This window comes from Eretmochelys imbricata, chromosome 16 (genome assembly GCF_965152235.1).
Source record: "Eretmochelys imbricata isolate rEreImb1 chromosome 16, rEreImb1.hap1, whole genome shotgun sequence".
In the NCBI taxonomy this organism is placed as follows: domain Eukaryota; kingdom Metazoa; phylum Chordata; order Testudines; family Cheloniidae; genus Eretmochelys; species Eretmochelys imbricata.
This window is the reverse complement of record NC_135587.1, coordinates 5,270,214-5,292,341: the sequence shown is the minus strand read 5'-3', so window position 1 is coordinate 5,292,341 and position 22,128 is coordinate 5,270,214.

The window sequence follows — 22,128 nt, the reverse complement described above, 5'->3', positions numbered from 1 at the left end:
GAGTGGCCTGTAGTTCTCAGGATCCTCCTTCTTCCCTTTTTTAAAGATGGGTGTGACATTAGCCTTTTTCCAGTTGTCCGGGACTTCCCCCAATCACCATGAGTTTTCAAAGATAATGGCCAATGGCTCTGCAATCACATCCGCCAACTCCTTTAGCACTCTTGGATGCAACGCATCTGGCCCCATGGACTTGTGCACGTCCAGCTTTTCTAAATAGTCCCGAACCATTTCTTTCTCCACAGAGGGCTGGTCACCTCCACCCCATGCTGTGCTGCCCAGTGCAGTAGTCTGGGAGCTGACCTTGTTCGTGAAGACAGAGGCAAAAAAAGCATTTAGTACATTAGCTTTTTCCACATCCTCTGTCACTAGGCTGCCTCCCTTATTCAGTAAGGGGCCCACACTTTCCTTGTGCCAAACTTTTGGCTGGTGTTTGATTACAAGTCACTCTAGTGTTTGATTGCAGGGGTAGTGACATGTCGTTATCCTAATTGTATGAGTAAAGGGCAGGCCTGTGCTTAGCCTGCCCTGACTGAGGGGATCCCCTCAACTGAGCCTCAGTTGCTAAGCAGGGGGTAGAGATGCCAAATCCAGTGAAGAGGAGAGTAGGGACAGGTGTTTCTACCTGGTGGTGTGGATGCTGCCATTTGACATGCCTGTCTCCACTCTTTAGAGACAGCTGATTACATTGAGAGTCCTGGTTTCTGGTTGGTGGAGCTGACCTCACTACTGAGCAGGCCTAGGGTCTAAGCCTCAGGCTTTGTGTGGGGACAGTGCTGGAGTGAAAGACAACACAGGAATTACACTGGCTGTGAGGCTCCCCACTACCTGCTGACCTCACTGAGAGCTAAAATCATCAAGAACTGGGCTAAGTGGTCAAGCCTCAGAACATGACGTGTAGAGAACAGCGGCAGAGAAATGGCAGTGACAGCAGCAGCTGGGAGCCAGTTGCAGAGGCAGCAAAGGCATTATTCACTTCCCCCCTGCTCAGGGGTGGGAGGTGAACCCCCATGAACACACCTCTAAACTCCGAGTCTTCACTAACCAAGGACAGCCAACTGGGGGTGGGATGCCACAGAGGAAGAGTGAAGTGGCCTGTTAAAGGGACATTCATTCATCAGATTTCCCCACCGCAAGGTGGGAAACTGAGGCAAAGGACACTGCCCAACACGCTGAGGTTTGGTTCGCTTATGGTCACATGCTTTTGAATGTGGTTGTGTTTTCCCCAAACTAATGCTGGGTTCCCTTCCCCTTTTATTAAAAGTTCTTTTTTGTTACACACAGTCTCAGTGCTTATGAATGGGGAAATATTTCCTCTTAGAGGTATAACCTTTGGGTGGGTTAGAGTTCACTTCATTGCCCTTCTCCAATGCCTAAAAACCCAAGCTCCCCTAGAAAAGTAACTAGAGATCCAGAGTTCAGTCTCTTTAAGGATTTCCAGGAAGGATCGCAGAGGGTCAACATCTCCCCCTTCAAGTCCCCAAAAGAACTAAAGAAATGAATTTAATTAAAAAACTTGATCAAATCTTATGATAAAGAAACAAATAATATAATTTTACAGCATAACATGCCTATTTTATAATCCATAGATATTACCTTCAGTTATACATAAAGAAAACAAATTAGAATCTGAACTATTCAGACCCCACAGAAACCCAGTGAGAACAAACAGAGAGTTCCCAAAAACTTAGGTTTAGTTCACCTAAGTCTCAGTTAGAGACTTTGATCACCAAATCTAGACAGTGTGCTGAGTCTAAAACAACACCTTCCCTCCACTTGCTTGTTGGAGTCTTCAGTTGGATCCAGGCAGACTCTTCCTCTGCTGAAATCACTGCCAGCCAGTCAGCTGATGGATTAACCAAGCCACTCAGTTACATGTACAGATTTAAAGAAAACCCAGCTGTAAAATGCTTCAGAGTTAGGGACAACAGCTTGCTTTCTGCTCCTGCATTCAGCTTCTCCCTACTCACATGGCCCTTTTATAAAGCAGCTGCCCTGACCTCTTGCACTTGTAACCCATCTGCCTGTCAGAGTTGGCAGCAACAAGGGCCGGGTTCAGTATCTAGGGGTTCCATTCCAATAACAAAATGCAAAACCAGCTCGAGCCCCCACCCAGTGACCTGGGACAAATTTATACCACCCCCGCTGGGCGCCTCCAAGAGGCAATATTTCCCGTCTCACAAACTCATGGCGATCGGAGGAAGTCCCGGACAACTGGAAAAAGGCTAATGTCGTGCCCATCTTTAAAAAAGGGAAGAAGGAGGATCCTAGGAACTGCAGGCCAGTCAGCCTCACCTCAGTCTCTGGAAAAATCATGGAGCAGGTCCTCAAGGAATCAATTCTGAAGCACTTAGAGGAGAGGAAAGTGATCAGGAACAGTCAGCATGGATTCACCAAGGGCAAGTCATGCCTGACTAATCTAATTGCCTTCTATGACGAGATAACTGGTTCTGTGGATGAAGGGAAAGCAGTGGACGTGTTGTTCCTTGACTTTAGCAAAGCTTTTGACACAGTCTCCCACAGTATTCTTGCCAGCAAGTTAAAGAAGTATGGGCTGGATGAATGGACTATAAGGTGGATAGAAAGCTGGCTAGATTGTCAGGCTCAACGGGTAGTGATCAATGGCTCAATGTCTAGTTGGCAGCCGATATCAAGTGGAGTGCCCCAAGGGTTGGTCCTGGGGCCGGTTTTGTTCAATATCTTCATAAATGATCTGGAGGGTGGTGTGGATTGCACCCTCAGCAAGTTTAAAGATGACACTAAACTGGGAGGAGAGGTAGATACGCTGGAGGGTAGGGATAGAATACAGAGGGACCAAGACAAATTGGAGGATTAGGCCAAAAGAAATCTGAGGAGGTTCAACAAGGACAAGTGCAGAGTCCTGCACTTAGGATGGAAGAATCCAATGCACCGCTATAGACTAGGGACCGAATGGCTCGGCAGCAGTTCTGCAGAAAAGGACCTAGGGGTTACAGTGGACGAGAAGCTGGATATGAGTCAACAGTGTGCCCTTGTTGCCAAGAAGGCCAATGGCATTTTGGGATGTATAAGTAGGGGCATTGCCAGCAGATCGAGGGACGTGACCGTTCCCCTCTATTCGACACTGGTGAGGCCTCATCTGGAGTACTGTGTCCAGTTTTGGGCCCCACACTACAAGAATGATGTGGAAAAATTGGAAAGCGTCCAGCGGAGGGCAACAAAAATGATTAGGGGACTGAAACACATGAGTTATGAGGAGAGGCTGAGGGAACTTGGGACGTTTAATCTACAGAAGAGAAGAATGAGGGGGGATTTGATAGCTGCTTTCAACTACCTGAAAGGGGGTTCCAAAGAATCATAGAATCATAGAATATCAGGGTTGGAAGGGACCTCAGGAGGTCATCTAGTCCAACCCCCTGCTCAAAGCAGGACCGATCCCCGACTAAATCATCCCAGCCAGGCCTTTGCCAAGCCTGACCTTAAAAACTTTTAGGGAAGGAGATTCCACCACCTCCCTAGGTAACGCATTCCAGTGTTTCACCACCCTCCTAGTGAAAAAGTTTTTCCTAATATCCAACCTAAATCTCCCCCACTGCAACTTGAGACCATTACTCCTTGTTCTGTCATCTGCTACCATGGAGAACAGTCTAGAGCCATCCTCTTTGGAATCCCCTTTCAGGTAGTTGAAAGCAGCTATCAAATCCCCCCTCATTCTTCTGTGTCCAGTTTTGGGCCCCACACTACAAGAAGGATGTGGAAAAATTGGAAAGAGACCAGCGGAGGGCAACAAAAATGATTGGGGGACTGGAACACATGAGTTATGAGGAGAGGCTGAGGGAACTTGGGATGTTTAGTCGACAGAAGAGAAGAATGTGGGGGGATTTGACAGCTGCTTTCAACTACCTGGGTTCCAAAGAGGATGGCTCTAGACTGTTCTCCGTGGTAGCAGATGACAGAACAAGGAGTAATGGTCTCAAGTTGCAGTGGGGGAGATTTAGGTTGGATATTAGGAAAAACTTTTTCACTAGGAGGGTGGTGAAACACTGGAATGCGTTACCTAGGGAGGTGGTGGAATCTCCTTCCTTAGAGGTTTTTAATGTAAGGCTTGACAAAGCCCTGGCTGGGATGATTTAATTGGGGATTGGTCCTGCTTTGAGCAGGGGGTTGGACTAGATGACTTCCTGAGGTCCCTTCCAACCCTGATATTCTATGATTTCTATGATTTCTATGAAACCAAAAACTCTACCATCAAAAATGCTTCCATTTTTGGCGACTGAGAAATTTTGACCCAAAACTTCCAAAAACCAAAATGTTTATCTGAAAACTGCCAGAAGCTGAAAAAATTATGTTGTTCAGCCACAATTTTTCAGTTGTCAGGTCTTTGTATTTCTGACAAATCAAAACTTTTCAAGGAAAGCAGTTATGCAAAAATCTTCATTTAGTTGAAATCCCATTTTCTGATTGGAAAAAAGGCTTTGGTGGAAAATTTTCAACCCAATATACAGCCCTATAAATGCATATCAGTACTGACCAACAGCTCCCCTGCCGGCTTAGTTGTGAGCACCCAGACAACTCAGTCTTTCTCGCTGCTCTCCTAAGGAGGGTTCTGTCATTCTGAATGGCATGGTAGTTTTGTAATATGGGAAAATAGGGGCTAGACAGGATGAAACCACCAGAAAACTGAAGATCTTCTGATTTGCTAAACAGTGGCAGTCACTTGATGCAGTCCCCGCAGAGGTGCTGAGCTCCAGATAAGTTTGGGGTTCACTCAGCAAGGCATGGCATTGACCAAGCTTGCAAGGCCCCTGTATTCAGCTTGATGGCATTTCTATGTCTGTCTGTAACGTAATAACAAGATCTCTATCAAGCATTCTTACAACTACAATACCCACCTGCTGAAGTGAAGAAACAGATTGACAGAGCCAGAAGAGTACCCAGAAGTCACCTACTACAGGACAGGCCCAACAAAGAAAATAACAAACGCCACTAGCCATCACCTTCAGCCCCCAGCTAAAACCTCTCCAACGCATCATCAACGATCTACAACCTATCTTGAAGGACGACCCATCACTCACAGATCTTGGGAGACAGGCCAGTCCTTGCTTACAGACAGCCCCCCAACCTGAAGCAAATACTCACCAGCAACCACACAACAGAACCACTAACCCAGGAACCTATCCTTGCAACAAAGCCTGTAGCCAACTGTGTTCACATATCTATTCAGAGGACACCATCATATTGCCTAATCACATCAGCCACACTATCAGAGGCTCATTCACCTGCACATCTACCAATGTGATATATGCCATCATGTGCCAGCAATGCCCCTCTGCCATGTACATTGGTCAAACTGGACAGTCTCTACATAAAAGAATAAATGGACACAAATCAGATGTCAAGAATTATAACATTCATAAACCAGTTGGAGAACACTTCAATCTCTCTGGTCACTCGATTACAGACCTAAAAGTCGCAATATTACAACAAAAAAACTTCAAAAACAGACTCCAATGAGAGACTGCTGAATTAGAATTAATTTGCAAACTGGATACAATTAACTTAGGCTTGAATAGAGACTGGATGGGTCATTACACAAAGTAAAACTATTTCCCCATGTTTATTCCCCCCCACACACTGTTCCTCAGACGTTCTTGTCAACTGCTGGAAATGGCCCACCTTGATTATCACTACAAAAGGTTCCCCCCCCACCCGCTAGTATTAGCTCATCTTAAGTGATCACTCTCCTTACAGTGTGTATGGTGACACCCATTGTTTCATGTTCTCTGTGTATATAAATCTCCCCACTGTATTTTCCACTGAATGCATCCAAGTGAGCATTAGCTCACAAAGTGTGAGCTGTAGCTCACAAAAGCTTATGCTCAAATAAATTTGTTAGTCTCTAAGGTGCCACAAGTCCTCCTTTTCTTTTTGCAAATACAGACTAACACGGCTGCTACCCTGAAACCTGTAATAACTTCTGAGCGTCACAGCTGATCAGTTCTGGGAATGTTCTAGGCATCAGTGGCAGAAATCCTATTGATTTGGGGGAAAATGCGAAGACTAAATTGGGAAAAGCAGAGGCCACGTGGAGCTCCTGCAATCTGTTTAGCAGAGCCACAGCTTCAAGCACTTCTACAATTCTGTAGAGCTCGGACAGCTGGGCGATGGCACCATGAATGTCTTCCAGCATAACAATACTCCATCTCATTTCTGCTCATCCTCCTAGTAGAGTTTAACGTGTAATGGGTAAGGGATGGGGGCATATAGATCCTTAGTGTGGGGGGAATGGGGACTCTGGTATGGGGGCAGTGGGGACACAGAGCCCTTAGCATGTGGGGAAGGAAGGAGGCAGATGGAGCCTCTGGCAGGGGGAATTGAGGGGAAATAGAGGCATGAGGTAAAAGAGAGGAATGGGGAGGCACAGAGCTCTTCCCATGGAAGCAAAGGTTGGAGCCTAGAACAAAGGAGAGGGGGGATGAGGGGGCACACAACTCCCGACCGTTGCTTTCAGCCTACTTCACAGATAAGAGAGCTGCTCAGGTCCCATCCCTGAGCTGTGATAGTTGTTTCAAGGCACAAGGGTGTCCCAGTGAGAAATTCTAGATGTGCTGGCGAAAATCCATCCAACCACCTGGGAATCGGGACCCTTCCCCCTCACATCTGGTGAGCGCTAGTGAAAAGCAGCAGCTGTTTGTTAATATCTGAAGAGGACAAGCTGCCATCAGCTCTCAAACACATCCTCTTTTGTTCACTCATTATGTGAAGCCCCTGGACGAGGTAAGGTGCCGTGGGTTACAGTGTCATCTGACAACTGTCAACAATCTGATGAGGTTCAACAAGGACAAGTGCAGAGTCCTGCACTTAGGGCGGAAGAATCCCATGCACTGCTACAGGCTAGGGACCGAATGGCTAAGTGGCAGGTCTGCAGAAAAGAACCTGGGGATTACAGTGGACGAGAAGCTGGATATGAGTCAGCAGTGTGTCCTTGTTGCCCAGAAGGCTAACAGCATCTTGGGTTGCATTAGGAGGAGCATTGCCAGCAGATCAAGGGAAGCAATTATTCCCCTCTGTTCAGTGCTGGTGAGGCCACATTGGGCACCCCACTAGAGAAAGGATGTGGACAAATTGGAGAGAGTCCAGTGGAGGGCAATGAAAATGATTGGGGGGCTGGGGCACATGATTTATGAGGAGAGGATGAGGGAACTGAGCTTATTTACTCTGCAGAAGAGACGAGTGAGTGGGGATTTGATAGCAGCCTTCACCTATCTGAAGGGGGGTTCCAAAGAGGATGGAGCTCGACTGTTCTTAATGGCAGCAGATGACAGAACAAGGAGCAATGGTCTCAAGTTGCGGTGAGGGAAATCTAGGTTGGATATCAGGAAAAACTATTTCACTAGGAGGGTGGTGAAGCACTGGAATGGGTTCCCTAGGGAGGTGGTGGAATCTCCATCCTTAGAGGTTTTTAAGGCCCATCTTGACAAAGCCCTGGCTGGGATGATTTAGTTGGGGATTGGTCCTGCTTTGAGCAGGGGGCTGGACTAGATGACCTCCTGAGATCTCTTCAAACCCTAATTTTCTATGATTCTATGAACTCAGACTGTTTTTTGCAGAGAATGGGTAGGGTAGCAGCCAAGATGTGTGTAGTGTTCATGGCTTTTTGTTTTTGTTTTTGAAGTCTAACTTTTGGAAGAAAAAAACACATTAGGATTGGGTCTAATAGCAAGATGCGTGTGATCACAAAGCTAGCAGTGATGGCATATTTCTCACATCCCAGCTAATGGATTGTGGTCATTTATGAGTAATGTTAGATCAATCTGTTTTCATGGGGTGAATAGTTAATGCTCATGAGCATAAAGAACTAACAGCACTGGCCAGAGCTGGACATAATATGAAAATGCATTGGTCATCTCCTCCACAACCCTGTAACCAGTGACTGCACTTCAGTGCCGGAATGGGTTGAAAATTTTATGATGGAACATCTTACCTCTGCAAAATTCTGATTCAAGAGAACTGAAACATTTTTGGAAATGTACTGTTTGTCAAATTTCATTGGGAAGTTATCAGAACATTAAGACAAGGTCAAAACAGTTCATTTCAACTCTATTGTTTCAAATTTTATTAATTTACTATATAATCATTGACATTATACTACTGAAATGAAACATTCCAACCCTATCAAAACAATTTTTCAATAAGGTAGAAATGAAACACTTTGGAATATTTTGTGTTGTGAAAAATTCTGAGATGTCTGCTTTTCATCCCAATTCAGGACAACCCAAACCTTCAAAATCTTGGAATTTCCTGTGCAATGGGAATTATGTTTTTCAGCCAGCTCTACTGCTGTACCGTCTGCAATGCCAGTCTTGGCATGTCTCCTGGGCAGAGGTGCCACTCATTCCAAATTACTTGTGCCCAGATTGGAAGGGGCATACAAAGTTGCCCTGTACTGGAAAATGGGGCAAGGGGAAGAAGGAATCAAGGCTCTACGTTCCCCCCTCTGGGCACTTATTCCTACATGGAATCCCTCTGGCAATCTCTGTGCAATGCTAAGAATCCAGGCTCACAGATCCCTGTGGAGCATCAGGACTTTTGTTTATAACCTGCTTACAGGTGTGTGATCCAAGCATTGTACAAAAATAAATTAAAAATAGAGATGTTTTGAAAGAGAAGATGACCCAATCAACCAAGAAGATAGCAGACCAGAAACAACTGACTAGCCCTTTCCCAGAGACAAACTCAAACCAAGAGCTCATGAGAGTTGGCTAGTCCTGTTGATTCTCCCTCTGGGTGACTTTGGGCAAGTAATTTCCTCGCTCTGTGTGCTTTAGTTTTCATGTCTGTAAAATCGGGGTCAGGATGCTTCTTTATTTATTCCTCTGAATCCACTCATGCTCCAACCAGCCATACAGATCAGATTCCTGGAGACACATAGGTTTTGTTTTTTCTTGCCATTTTAATGTACTCTCCTCTTTTTAGAATGTTAATTTAAAAACAAATTCGTATTGAACTTAAGAAGTTCATGGTCACAGTGGAGAGATTTCCAGATCGTTCCAAAAGAAGGCATCCAAAATGCAAGCACCAGTGGAAGCAGTGGGCCCAATACCATTGAAATCAAGAATGGAGAAGAGTTTTTTTCTGCAAGAGGATTTCCAGAGCAGGTGCTTTGACTTTGCATGACTGTAAATGTTTGGATTTAGGAACACTCAAGATAAATATTGGCTTTAAGTTTCCACTGGTCACTTCAACCCAAGTCCATGTTTGCTTAAACAGGAAAGATCCTGTTTTCAAACAAATGTCCCTATTAATAAAAAATGAGGGAAGAATAGTAAGTATATTCTAAATAAGCAGCTTATTAGTTTCTTTCCATGAGGCTTCAGCTATCTTTTCTACTTTTATTGCAAAATTTATTCCCACAACACACGTGAGCATTGGCTTTCATCAAGAAGATCATCGTTAAATTAAGCAAGACCACAAAGCCAAGGTAGGACATGGAGAAGTCGCAAGAATCATCTTCTCTTTTTCAAGCCATGTAGCCATAGTAACTGGAATGGAAGAGTGGTTACAATGAGGGCATTATACCCTGATGGGCATGTGCCTATGGGTTTGAGTTCAAAATTGGGTAACTATGCTAGCATCACCTCTCAGATGAGGGAATTATTGATTCAGTTTTTGATACTTAAAGCAGGTTTCATTCACAAGAGTGCTACTACCAGCCATCAAGCTACTGAAACAAAGATGGAAGCAGTTTCTAGGGAAGGAAAACTTCCACAAGGACCTCATCAGAAGTGGCCTCCCAAAGCTCTAGCATAATCCCTGTATTGTTAACATTTGAGCTACAGGGTTTTGTGTCACTTTCCACATCAGGATGACTTGATGCTAATCATTGCTATGGTAGCAAGCAAGGCCTGCAGATTGCACTGTGCCATTGGAGAGAGCTCCTGATTACCTCATTTCTGGTCAGTGAAAATGAGCATGGTAACCACAGTGGAGGAGTGAGTAAGGCATTGAACTGTAGCACCAATGAGCAAGTGTCTGTGTTGACTTGGATTCAACTTGTGGTAACACTGTTATTTTTTTTCCTACCTGTTGAATGAGAGTGCTTCTGTAAAGTGCACCATTTCGTATAATTGAAGTAGCGATATCTAAGTCCTACACAACCATGGCACTGTCCACACTTCCACTTTTTTAGGATTCCTTTTTGATTTTTTCACATTGTGAAAGTGCTCTTGACTGAGCCATACTAGCCTCTTACTATTCTTCCTATCTTTCTTTCATGGAGGGATAGTTTGCTGTTGTGCCTTTAATATTGTCTCTTTGAGAAACTGCCAGGTCTCCTGAACTCCTCTTTCCTTCAGATATTCTTCCCATGGGACCTTACCTACCAGTTTGCTACATTTGTTAAAGTCTGCTTTTTTGAAGCTCATTGTTCTTGTTATTCTTCTCTCATTCCTCCTGCCTTTCCTTAGGATCATGAAATCTATCGTTTCATGATCACTTTCACCCAAGTTCCCTTCTACCTCCAGATTCAAAACAATTCCTCCCTGTTAGTCAGAATCAAGTCTAAAATGTCTGTCCCTCTGGTTACTACTTCCACCTTCTGAAACAAGAAGTTGTCTTCAACACATTCCAAGAACTTACTGGAGACTTTGTTTTGCTGTATTGCTTTTTCAACAGATATCTGGGTAGCTAAAGACCCCTATTACTAGTAGGTTTTATGTTTTTGATCTTCTAGAAATGCCTCATTCATCTCCTCCTTCTCCTAATTTGGTCTATAGATGACCCCTACCACATAATAACCCCTGGGTTTTTTGTTTGTTTGTTTTCCGCTTTTGTCTTCACCCAGAGACTTTCAACTGGTCAGTTTCTCACCTCCTTCTGGACTTCAGAACAAGTGTCTATATTCTTGATGTACCTCTTCCCTTTTTCCTTGCCTGCGCTTCTTGAACAAGCTGTATCCCTCTACACCAATTTGTCATCAGATTTATCCCACCAAGTTTCTGTGATGCCAATTAAGTCATAATTTAGCTTGTGTACAAAGACTTCCTGTCCGTTCCTCAGACACTTTGCATTTGTGCACAGACATTGAAGATGTTGCACAGATTTCCCCCACTATATTCTCTTGTTGCTCCTATGGCCCTATTATAATCTTCCATTACCCGCCGCTCTGACATCTATCCTTCTGTCAAAGCCACCTTTTTATATCCACCTGCCCCCTTTGAACCTCATTTAAAGACTTCCTCACTTGTGGGTGTCCAAAGACTCTCTCCCTTTTCTTGGCCAGGTGCACCCCATCTTTTCTAGCAGTCCTATCAACCCTATGTTGGAGGTAACTCTTATGCATTAATGCTCACCTGGTCCTCTGGGTAGCACATAACGCAAGATGATAGTCAGCTGATCTACATATGACACATCCAGTGTTGAGATAACAGGCACTGAAAAATCTCCCACATCTTTGATCTCATCTACAATGGCTGATAACGTCATCTTTCCCAGCAGTGCAATGAATTCATCACAAATAGTCTTTGATTTGTATGCTCATTGATGTGCTGAGCTAAGAAAGGGTGAACTTAGTGATTAGCTCTAGAATGCCAAGGTAATTGCCATTGTGTTTGGATACAACAGTTTCATCTGAGCCTCGGACTAGCAGACCGTGCTCAGCAAGAAAAATTATCATTTCAACAAGGCATCCAAGAACATTCTTCCAATAAGCACGAGCTTCCAAAAACTGGTTTTCCGTTTGGTTATCAATTCTGCAACTAACTTTCTTTTGGGCATGGTAGCTGCTAACTGACAATGTATGCTGCTCACTCATTGCATAATTGGTAATAATATGTAGTATTCTTCCAATCATTGAAGCCTTCACAGAACATTCCCCACTTTTTGATATCAGAAAACAGGCGGCAATAAAAACAGTTCACTTTCTTTTTAGAAGGTGAATACATGAGCCATTCTCGCTTGCCAATCTGTTAGGCTTCACATATACAAACATCCTCCTTTCTTCGACAGGCTTTCTATTGTCCAGTGTAGGCCTACTGTGTAGAAACATTTACTTAGCCTACAAAGACAAAATCACAACCACCATAAATTGAATTCACAATCTTGATGGAAATATCTAATGAGACAAAAAAATTCCAATTGCCCCGCTATCATCACTCAGCTGTTACTTCATTATGGAATGGAAGGCCTACAGTAGGGCCTAAAATATCAGGGCCTAAAGCTACAGCCTTATTATGGGTTAATCTGGCCCTACAAGAAAGAGAAGCTTTCAAAATGCTGCACTGAGATCTGAACTTGCAATAACTGGTTTTAAGAACACTGCTCTAACTCTTGCAGGAGAGAACCTCAAAAGTCACTGCTAACCCTCAAAGGGGACACAAAGATCACAGAGGAGTCAAGCTGGGCCTGCATATCTCGACGTCAAGCTTACTTAAAATGTGTTTTTTATAAAACTTGAAATGGCAACTAGAGTTACTGAGTGGGTCAGGTGTTGGGATCAAGTGATAATGAGCATCACTCTGTGGATTTGAATCCCACTTCTGGAACCTTTGCTATCATTTTGCACAGCCTGCTCAGCGAGGCTGCTATTACACATGGCAAAAAAATTGGATAAATAAAGTAGGTGTCTAAGACACCACCATGGACAACCAGATTGCTTACACAAATCACAAGGACAATGGTCTTCCAGTAAAGGAGCCCTTCATAAGATTTCAGGAAAATTTAAACTCTCAGCCTCGAAAGCTCATGCTCAAATAAATTGGTTAGTCTCTAAGGTGCCACAAGTACTCCTTTTCTTTTTGCGAATACAGACTAACACGGCTCTTACTCTGAAACCTTTAAAAAACCAGCACTCTAAATCCTCCACTACGGAGCCTGAGAAGACCAGTCTTCCTCATCATGTCTAGATACAATTTTTCTTAAAGAAATTTGCTTTGGAATCAAGCAAGAACTGCAAACCTAAATTATGCAACTGATTCATAAAATATAAGGCCAAAAGAGACCAACTAGTCTGACATTGGTACAGCATAAGACTAACCTGAATTAATTCCTGCTAGAGCAGGCTTTTTTGGTTTGTTTGTTTGTTTTTTTAAGAAAAACATCCAGTCTTGATTTTAAAATTGCCTGTGCCGGAGAAGAAGAGGTGGATGAGGCTTTTTTTAAACAACTAACAAAATCACCCAAAGCCCAGGACTTGGTTGTGATGAGGGACTTCAACTACCCAGACATCTGTTGGGAAAATAACTCAGCAGGGCACAGATTATCCAACAAGTTCTTGGACTGTATTGGAGACAATTTTTTATTTCAGAAGGTGGAGAAGGCTGTTCTAGATTTGATTTTGACAAATAGGGAGGAACTGGTTGAGAATTTGAAAGTGGAAGGCAACTTGGGTGAAAGTGATCATGAAATGATAGAGTTCATGATTCTAAGGAATGGTAGGAGGGAGAACAGCACAATAAAGACAGTGGATTTCAAGAAGGCAGACTTTAGCTAACTCAGGGAGTTAGCTTCCCATGGGAAGCAAGTCTAAAGGGAAAAACAACTAAAGACAGTTGGCAGTTTTTCAAAGAGACATTATTAAGGGCAAAAGAGCAAACTATCCCACTGCGTAGGAAAGATAGGAAGTATGGCAAGAGACCACGCTGGCTTAAGCGGAGATCTTCAATGATCTGAAACTCAAAAAAGAGTCCTACAAAAAGTGGAAACTTGGTCAAATTACAAAGGATGAATATAAACAAATAATGCAATTATCTAGGGACAAAATTAGAAAAGCCAAGGCACAAAATGAGATCAAACTAGGTAGGGACATAAAAGGAAAAAAGAAAACATTCTACAAATACATTAGAAGCAAGAGGAAGACCAAGGACAGAGTAGGCCTGTTACTCAACAAGGGCGGAAAAGTCATGGAAGACGGGAGAGATTCTAGAAGACTGGAAAAGGGCAAATATAGTGCCCATCTATAAAATGGAAAATAAGGACAACCCAAGGAATTACAGACAGTCTAAAATAGGGAAAGAACAAGTCAAAAATTACTTAGACAAGTTAGATGTCTTCAAATCACCAGGGCCTGATGAAATGCATCCTAGAATACTCGAGGAGCTGACTGAGGAGATATCTGAGCCATTAGCAATTATCTTGGAAAAGTCATGGAAGACGGGAGAGATTCCAGAAGACTGGACAGGGCAAATATAGTGCCCATCTATAAAAAGAGAAATAAGGACAACCCGGGGACCAGTCAGCTTAACTTCTGTACTCGGAAAGAGAATGGAGCAAATCATTAACCAATCAATTTGCAAACACCTAGAAGATAATAAAGTAATAAATAACAGTCAGTATGGATTTGTCAAAAACAAATCACGTCAAACCAACCTGATAGCTTTCTTTGACAGGATAACAAGGCTTGTGGATGGGGGGAAGTGGTAGATATGGAAAATCTTGACTTTAGTAAGGCTTCTGGAACTGTCTTGCATGACCTTCTCATAAACAAACTAGGGAAATATAACCTAGATGGGGCTACTATAAGGTGGGTGCATAACTGATTGGAAAATCGTTCCGAGAGAGTAGTTATCAGTGGTTCACAGTCATGCTGGAAGGGCATAACAAGTGGGGTCCCGCAGGGATTGGTTCTAGGTCTGGTTCTGTTCAATATCTTCATCAATGATTTAGATAATGGCATAGAGAGTACATTTATAAAGTTTGCGGACAACACCAAGCTGAGAGGGGTTGCAAGTGCTTTGGAGGATAGGATTAAAATTCAGAATGATCTGGACAAACTGGAGAAATGGTCTGAAGTAAATAGGATGAAATTCAATAAGGACAAATGCAAAGAACTCCACTTAGGAAGGAACAATCAGTTGCACATATACAAAATAGGGCCTAGGAAGGAGTACTGTGGAAAGGGATCTGGGGGTCATAGTGGACCACAGGCTAAACATGAGTCAACAGTGTAACGCTGTCGGAAAAAAAGCAAACATCATTCTGGGATGTATTAGCAGGAATATTGTAAGCAAGACACGAGAAGTAATTCTTCCACTCTACTCCGCGCTGATTAGGTCTGAACTGGAGTAATGAGTCCAGTTCTGGGAGCCACATTTCAGGAAAGATGTGGACAAATTGGAGAAAGTCCAGAGAAGAGCAACAAAAATGTTTAAAGTTCTAGAAAACGTGCCTATGAGGGAAGATTGAAAAAATTGGGTTTGTTTAGTCTGGAGAAGAGAAGACTGAGAGGGCACATGATAACAGTTTTCGAGTACGTAAAAGGTTGTTACAAGGAGGAGGGAGAAAAATTATTGTTCTTAACCTCTGAGGATAGGACAAGAAGCAATGGGCTTAAATTGCAGCAAGGGCAATTTAGATTTGACATTAGGAAAAACTTCCTAACTGTCCGGGTGGTTAAGCACTGGAATAAATTGCCTAGGGAGGTTGTGGAATCACTATCATTTCAGATTTTTAAGAGTAGGTTCGACAAATACCTGCCAGGGTTGGTCTAGATAATACTTAGTCCTGCCTTGAGTGCAGGGGACTGGACTAGATGACTATCAAGGTCCCTTCCTGTTCTATGATTCTATGCCCCTTGATAAGTTGTTCCAATGGTTAATTATCCTGTTTAAAAATTTGCACCTTATTTCTTGTCTGAAATAGTCTAGCTTCAACCTCCAGACATGGGATCTTGTTAGAGCTTTCTCTGCTAGATTATAGAGTGCCTTATCAAATTTTGTTCCCCATATTAGTATTTATTGACTGTGATCAACTTTCTATGGGCTGAATGCTCAAAAGAAGTTTAGGTTCCTAACAGCCATTGATGCCAATGGCTGTTAGGCTCCTAGGAAGTTAGGAGCTTAACTTCTTTTTGAGCATTCAACCCTGTAAGGCATGTTTCTTCTAATCCTTTAATCATGCTGTTCAGTGATTATCTTGTTTTTCTTCTGGGTCAGTGATATACTAATTTAACATTTTTATGTTCAAGAACCAATCCTTGCTGGACCCCACTAGAAACACACACTCAAAATAGATTTCTGTTTACAATAACCTTGTGAGATCAGGTAAAGAAAAGAAAAGGAGTACTTGTGGCACTTAAGTGAGTACTTAAGTGAGCTGTAGCTCACGAAAGCTTATGCTCAAATAAATTTGTTAGTCTCTAAGGTGCCACAAGTACTCCTTTTCTTCTTGTGAGATCAGTCAGACAGTTTTTGATCCATTTTAATGTGTGCCATGTTAATTTTGTATCCTTCTAATTTCTTAATCAAAATGTCATGTGGTACCAAGTTTTATTTTGCCCAGGATTGATGTCAGGCTGGCAGGGCTAGAATTACCCATGTTGTCCCATTTAATCTTTTGTAAGTAATGGCACAACATTAGCTTTCTTCCAGTCCTCTGGAACTTCTCCAGCCTTCCAAGACCTATTGAAAATCAACATTAAGTTCCAGAGAGCTCCTTGGACAGCTTTTTATAAATTCTTGGATGTAAATTATCTGGATCTGCTATTTTTAAAATGTCTAACTTTAGCAGCTACTGTTTAACAACCTCCTGAGTTATTGCTGGAATGGAAAGTGTTCCATCATATGATATCATCTGTTTTGGTTCCCCCTCCCCCCACCACAGACTATTTATTGAACGCCTCTGCCTTGTAGAAGGCCCAGGCATTTAATCAGTCCTCCTAAGGGAGGGGTGCATAGCAACTAGAATCACAGAGGTTGGAATAAGTGCAGATGTCTGACAGAAGTGAAATTCAAATACAAATTATTTTATTTTTGCGCTGCCAGCTAGGTGAGATAGCTACTCTTCTCTACATTTTGCGTTTAAAAAAAAAAGCAAGTTCCTTTGAACTGCACATTGTCACCTTCCACCAAGTTGCTTCAAAGAGGTTGGTGAATTTTCAAGAAAGAGAAGGCTCTTGCTAGTTCACTGGGATTTAAACTCATAACTGCTGCATTATACAACTCCTGAGCTATGGAGCTTTCCCTTACAACCCTATTTGCATCAGGCAAAGATACCAAGCTCTTTCCCTAAAGACAGTTGCTGTGAGATGCATGATCTGCGAAACCTAAACTGTATCACTGGAGAATTCCCAAGGAGTTCCTTATTTTCCCCCCTCAATTTCTTCATTTCGAAGCCCTGGGAGCAAGGAGCATGATCAGCCACTTCCACCTCTACCACAGCTATGCCCCCTCCCAGGGGAAGCTATCACTCTACTCCCCTGCAGCCAGCAGGTTCCTCAGGTGAAGGAAGTGGGCAGCCAGTTCAGAGGGAAGCCTGTTCTATCACAGCCTTTTGTGTTCTCTTGGTCAATAGTTCTGGCTCTTCATTCCTGCAGTTCAGCAACTCAGGTGACAAGCTGCTGCCCTGGGGCTCTGAGGACCAGCAGCTGATTGCTCTGCGTTAATATACGTGCCTCTTCAGCACAAGGGAGTTGGCGACAATTTGTGTTCTGACCTGTACATGTGCGTGTTACCTCTCAAACTGATTTGTCCAGCACTACAGATATTATTATATCACTGCTCAGTCAATGAGATGATGAACTTCCCACTCGCTAGGCAAATCACAATGTACCCTTCTTTTGCCTATCAGACTGGTTTCCTTTCTCATTTGATAAGAAAGATACCATTCTCACTGAGTGACTTTCATTCTTTGTAGCTAATGACATCATGGTGGTTCCTCCTCTGCCAGCCGCAACAACCTGTGTTAATTCTGGAGGGTGATGAACAGAGCGAATGTCCAGGTGTTCTGTCTGGCTGAAAGTGAAACAAACAGGACTGTGAGATGATAAAAGCAATTGGGGCCAGAGTAAAAGCACTTGAGCAGACAAAGCCGTGGGGGAACAAAGAAAGCTGAAGCCTTGCAGCTGTGAGACTGACAAATAGGCAGTGTGGCAATTAGAACTAAGCAAAATCAAAACAAAAACGAAGCATAATGTTGTAGGCCGCTGCCTGCATAATGCCAACAGACCCCGGTCGTTGATGGGTGGGATTGAACCTAAGACCTCTGAAGCTTAGTTTATGAGTTTATGCTGCATGAGCTAAAAGCCACATGGCTCTAAACTAAGGCTGTAGCAGATTCTTCAGTCTCTAGCTAGGTTAGGTTCCCCAGAGCTACACCAAATAGGCATGGGTTAGACCTGCACACTCAAGTGCTGAACGTTACAGCAATTTTCTAATGCAGAATGCTGCTACAGCAGCAAGCACCGCAAGGGGAGCAGTGCAGGGTGTGGTGTGGCTGAATCGCCTCCGCCACACAAGAAGTGCGTGAGTAGCCAACTATTGCAGCCCCGAAGTGGCTTATGGCTAGGGCCCTACCGAATTCATGGTTCCTTTTGGTCAATTTCACAGTCATAGGATTTTAAAAATCGTACATTTCTTGATTTCAGATATTTAAATCTAAAATTTCACAGCGTTGTAACTGTAGGGTCTTGACCCAAAGGTGGGTTGTGGGGGGGTTGCAAGGTTCTGGCAGGGGTGGTCGCCGTACTGCCATCCTTACTTCAGTGCGGCCACCAGCAGCAGCCCCGCCTTCAGAACTGGGTGGCTGGAGAGCGGCAGCTGCTGGCCGGGAACCCAGCTCTGAAGGCAGCACGGCCACCAGCAGCGGGGCAGACGGAAGGGTGGCCTAGTCTGGTATAGCCACCGCTACTGCTGTGTTGCAGCTTTCAGAGCTGCCACTCTCCAGCCACCCAACTCTGAAGGTAATGCAGAAGTAAGGGTGGCAATACCAACCCCCCCCCCATTACATTGCGACCCCCTTTTGGGTTGGGATCCCCAGTTTGAGAAATGCTGGTCTCCCCCCTAAAATCTGTATAGTATAGAGTAAAAGTACACAAAAGACCAGATTTCATGGTCCGTAACATGTTTTTCACTGCTGTGAATTTGGGAGGGCCCTATTTATTGCTAATATAGGCGCTGAACTGGTGCAGCACTGATGTATGTGAGCAGTCCTGTTTGCAGGCTGGAGCCAGATTTCGGATAATTAGTTTACATTTAACTTAAAAATAATTTGATAAGTCACCCTTCCACTCTGAAGTATGGCTCCTAAATGAGGGATGCATGGGAGAGTTAGGAATATTCCTTTATCTCTATTTTGAAGATACTGTTGGTTTGTTTGCTTTCTAAATGGAATGTGCCAAATCTATTCACTTATATCCTCTCCTGATTCTCCTCTTAACTCTCATTGCTCCATTAGCTTGTCATTTGAAGGATTCTCCTCATCTACCCTCCAGCCTTCTGTGGGGTTCCATGGAGCTCTGTCCTTAGTCCCCCCTTCTCATCTCCCTTCACACTTTATCTCTGGGTAATCTCATCTACAAACACAAATTCAACCACCATCTCTACGCAGCACATACCTCTCTGTGCCAGACCTGTCTCTTTCTGTCCAAACTAAAATCTCAGCCTGGCTCTGACATCTCCGTGTGAATGTCTAGCTGCTAATGCATCTGACTAAAACAGAGTTCCTAATCTTCCCCTACACCTTCCTGATTATCTGCTTTCACAATCACTGGGGACAGACAGCACAATCATTCTACCTGTCACTCAGGCCTGTAACCTGGGTGTCCTCTTTGACCTGGACCTCTAGCTAGGGTCTCCCATCCAGGCAATGTCTAAATCTTGCCAATTCCTTCTGCAGAATATTTCTAAGATTCAGCCTTTCCTAGCCTCCCACACAGCTTGAACTCCTGTCCAGGTTATTCTCATCTCACACTTGGATTACAGCAACAACCTTCTTTCGGCCTTGACAAATACAATTTTGCCCTGTTCATATCCATTTGAAATGCTACTGCAAAGATTATTTTCCTAGCCTTTTGCTTAGCCCCCGCTCTTTGAATCCCTCAACTGGCTCACCCTTCTCTATCACATCAAACATAAGCTACTTGTCTTCATTTTTAAGGCCCTTCACAATCATCCCTACCTGTCATCTTTCATTTACTATCAAGAGGTAGACTCCCACCTCCGAGCGGCCCATGACACTAGCCTCCTATGACGTTCCCCAAGTACAATCAGGATGGTTGAACAGCTATGTCCTCTTAACTCTCCAACCTGGGGAGCCTTTTACACTACTTCACTGTGAGAAAAACCACTCAACCTCCAGCATGCAAAATCACTCCCAGCTGAATGATACGAGTGCTCTAGCCAGCCACTCCTGAATTATACTGTAAAATGACACTAGCAAATTCTCTTGTCCCCAGAAAGGTGTGACTGTCTGGGTCTTGTACTGCCCAGCTCTTTCCTTCTGGACAACACAAGCTCATAGAAAGTCCATCCTTTCATTAATAGAAAATGATATGCACAAACCCTGTTATTGCAAATGGAAGTTTCCTAGCCCTTCAAACATACACTAGTTTAGATAAAACAATAATACAAATTTATTAACTGCAGAAAGATAGATTTTAAGTGATTACAAGTAATGAGACATAAAAACCAGAATTGGTTACGAAGAAATAAACTGTAAAATATAATCTAATACCTAACTTAACGCAATTCACCACAAGCTCACAGCAGTCTGCCTGGATTCCCTCAGCCAGGGCCACTCCCCCAGTTCAGTGATGCTTCTTTGGTCTTTCAAACATTGGTGAGACAGTGAGTAGAGATGAGGGGAAAGAGGTGACTTGTGTCCTCTGTTCCTCATTTTTATATCTCTTCCTCATCTTTGAGAATCCTCTCCAAAGGAACAGTCACTCTGTTTACCTAGGAACCTCCCTCTCAGATGTAAATTTCTTGCTCACACCCTTCTTTCTGTCAAAGAATAGCTGCTTAACCAGGTGATAGTTCATTTGATTTTGTCAACAGCATCAGTTTGACTTTATCTCTGAGGAACTGGTTTGGGCTGCTCCCTAGATTTGGAATATGCCTTAGTAACATCATACAGTAGAATTTTATAACTTTATATACAATGTTGGCCACAAATATTTTTACCAGGACAATAAAACCTCATGAGACATACTTTGCACAAAACTGATCATAGTTTTGTAAAAATCATGAACGTAGGGGTACAGTCTGTCTCACCTCCATCACTTACTAAATTTTCAAACAAGCGCCTTTGTGGTTTCTCCAAACCGGCCTCATATTTGGGAGGAGTGCCTGTTAGGATATAGATATTCAGGCCTGTCTGTAAAGGCCTACACTCTAAGAATTTAGGTGTATTCTTATCACTTGGCTAGTGATAGAGGTATAAAAGAAAGAATCAAAACCACTGTCTGCCAGTGTAAGGGCCTTCTCTTACTGTGACAGTTTGTGGCCCTGTGCTTAGGCTCAGGCCTTTGGCTAAGCAGCAGAGGCAGCCATAAGCTGGGAAGCGAACGGTCACCTCCTCACATTCCAAACTAGTCACATTGAAATAAGGTGCTATTGGGCTGTTAGGCACTATCAGGACAGGATTGTATTCCTATCACCTCCAGAGAAAGGGAAGTGCCTAGAAAATGTAAAAGGAAACTTAGTTTGATAGCATCCTGTCTGGCAAGAACTCACTTATCAATAGCTGGGATGTGAAATCCTCACTTCTGTATTGTTTTGTCATTATAGTTCCCACTTTGCTGTCGTTTGTCTGTATAATCTCTGTCTGGTTCTGTGATTGTTCCTGTCTGCTGTATAATTAATTTTGCTGGGTGTAAACTAATTGAGGTGGTGGGATATAATTGGTTACATAATCATGTTACAATATGTTAGGATTGGTTAGTTAAATTTCAGGAAAATGATTGGTTAAGGTATAGCTAAGCAGAACTCAAGTTTTACTATATAATCTGTAGTCAATGAGGAAGTGACTGGGTGTGGGTGGGGGTGGGGGTGAGCATGTGGGTGTGTGAGATGGGAACAGGGAATGGGGGTAAGAAAATTGGAATCATGTTTTGCTAAAGGGGGAGATGGGAACAGGGAATGGGGGTAAGAAAATTGGAATCATGTTTTGCTAAAGGGGGAAATGGGAGAAGGGAATGGGAGTAAGGAAGTTGGAATCATGTTTGGCTAAGGGTAGGAATGGGAACAGGGACACAGGTGTAAGGCTCTGTGGTGCCAGAGCTGGGAAGGAGGATACTAAGGAAGGAAACTGGAATCATGCTTGCTGGAAGTTCACCCCAATAAACATCGAATTGTTTGCACCTTTGGACTTCGGGTATTGTTGCTCTCTGTTCATGCGAGAAGGACCAGGGAAGTAAGTGGGTGAAGGAATAAGCCCTCT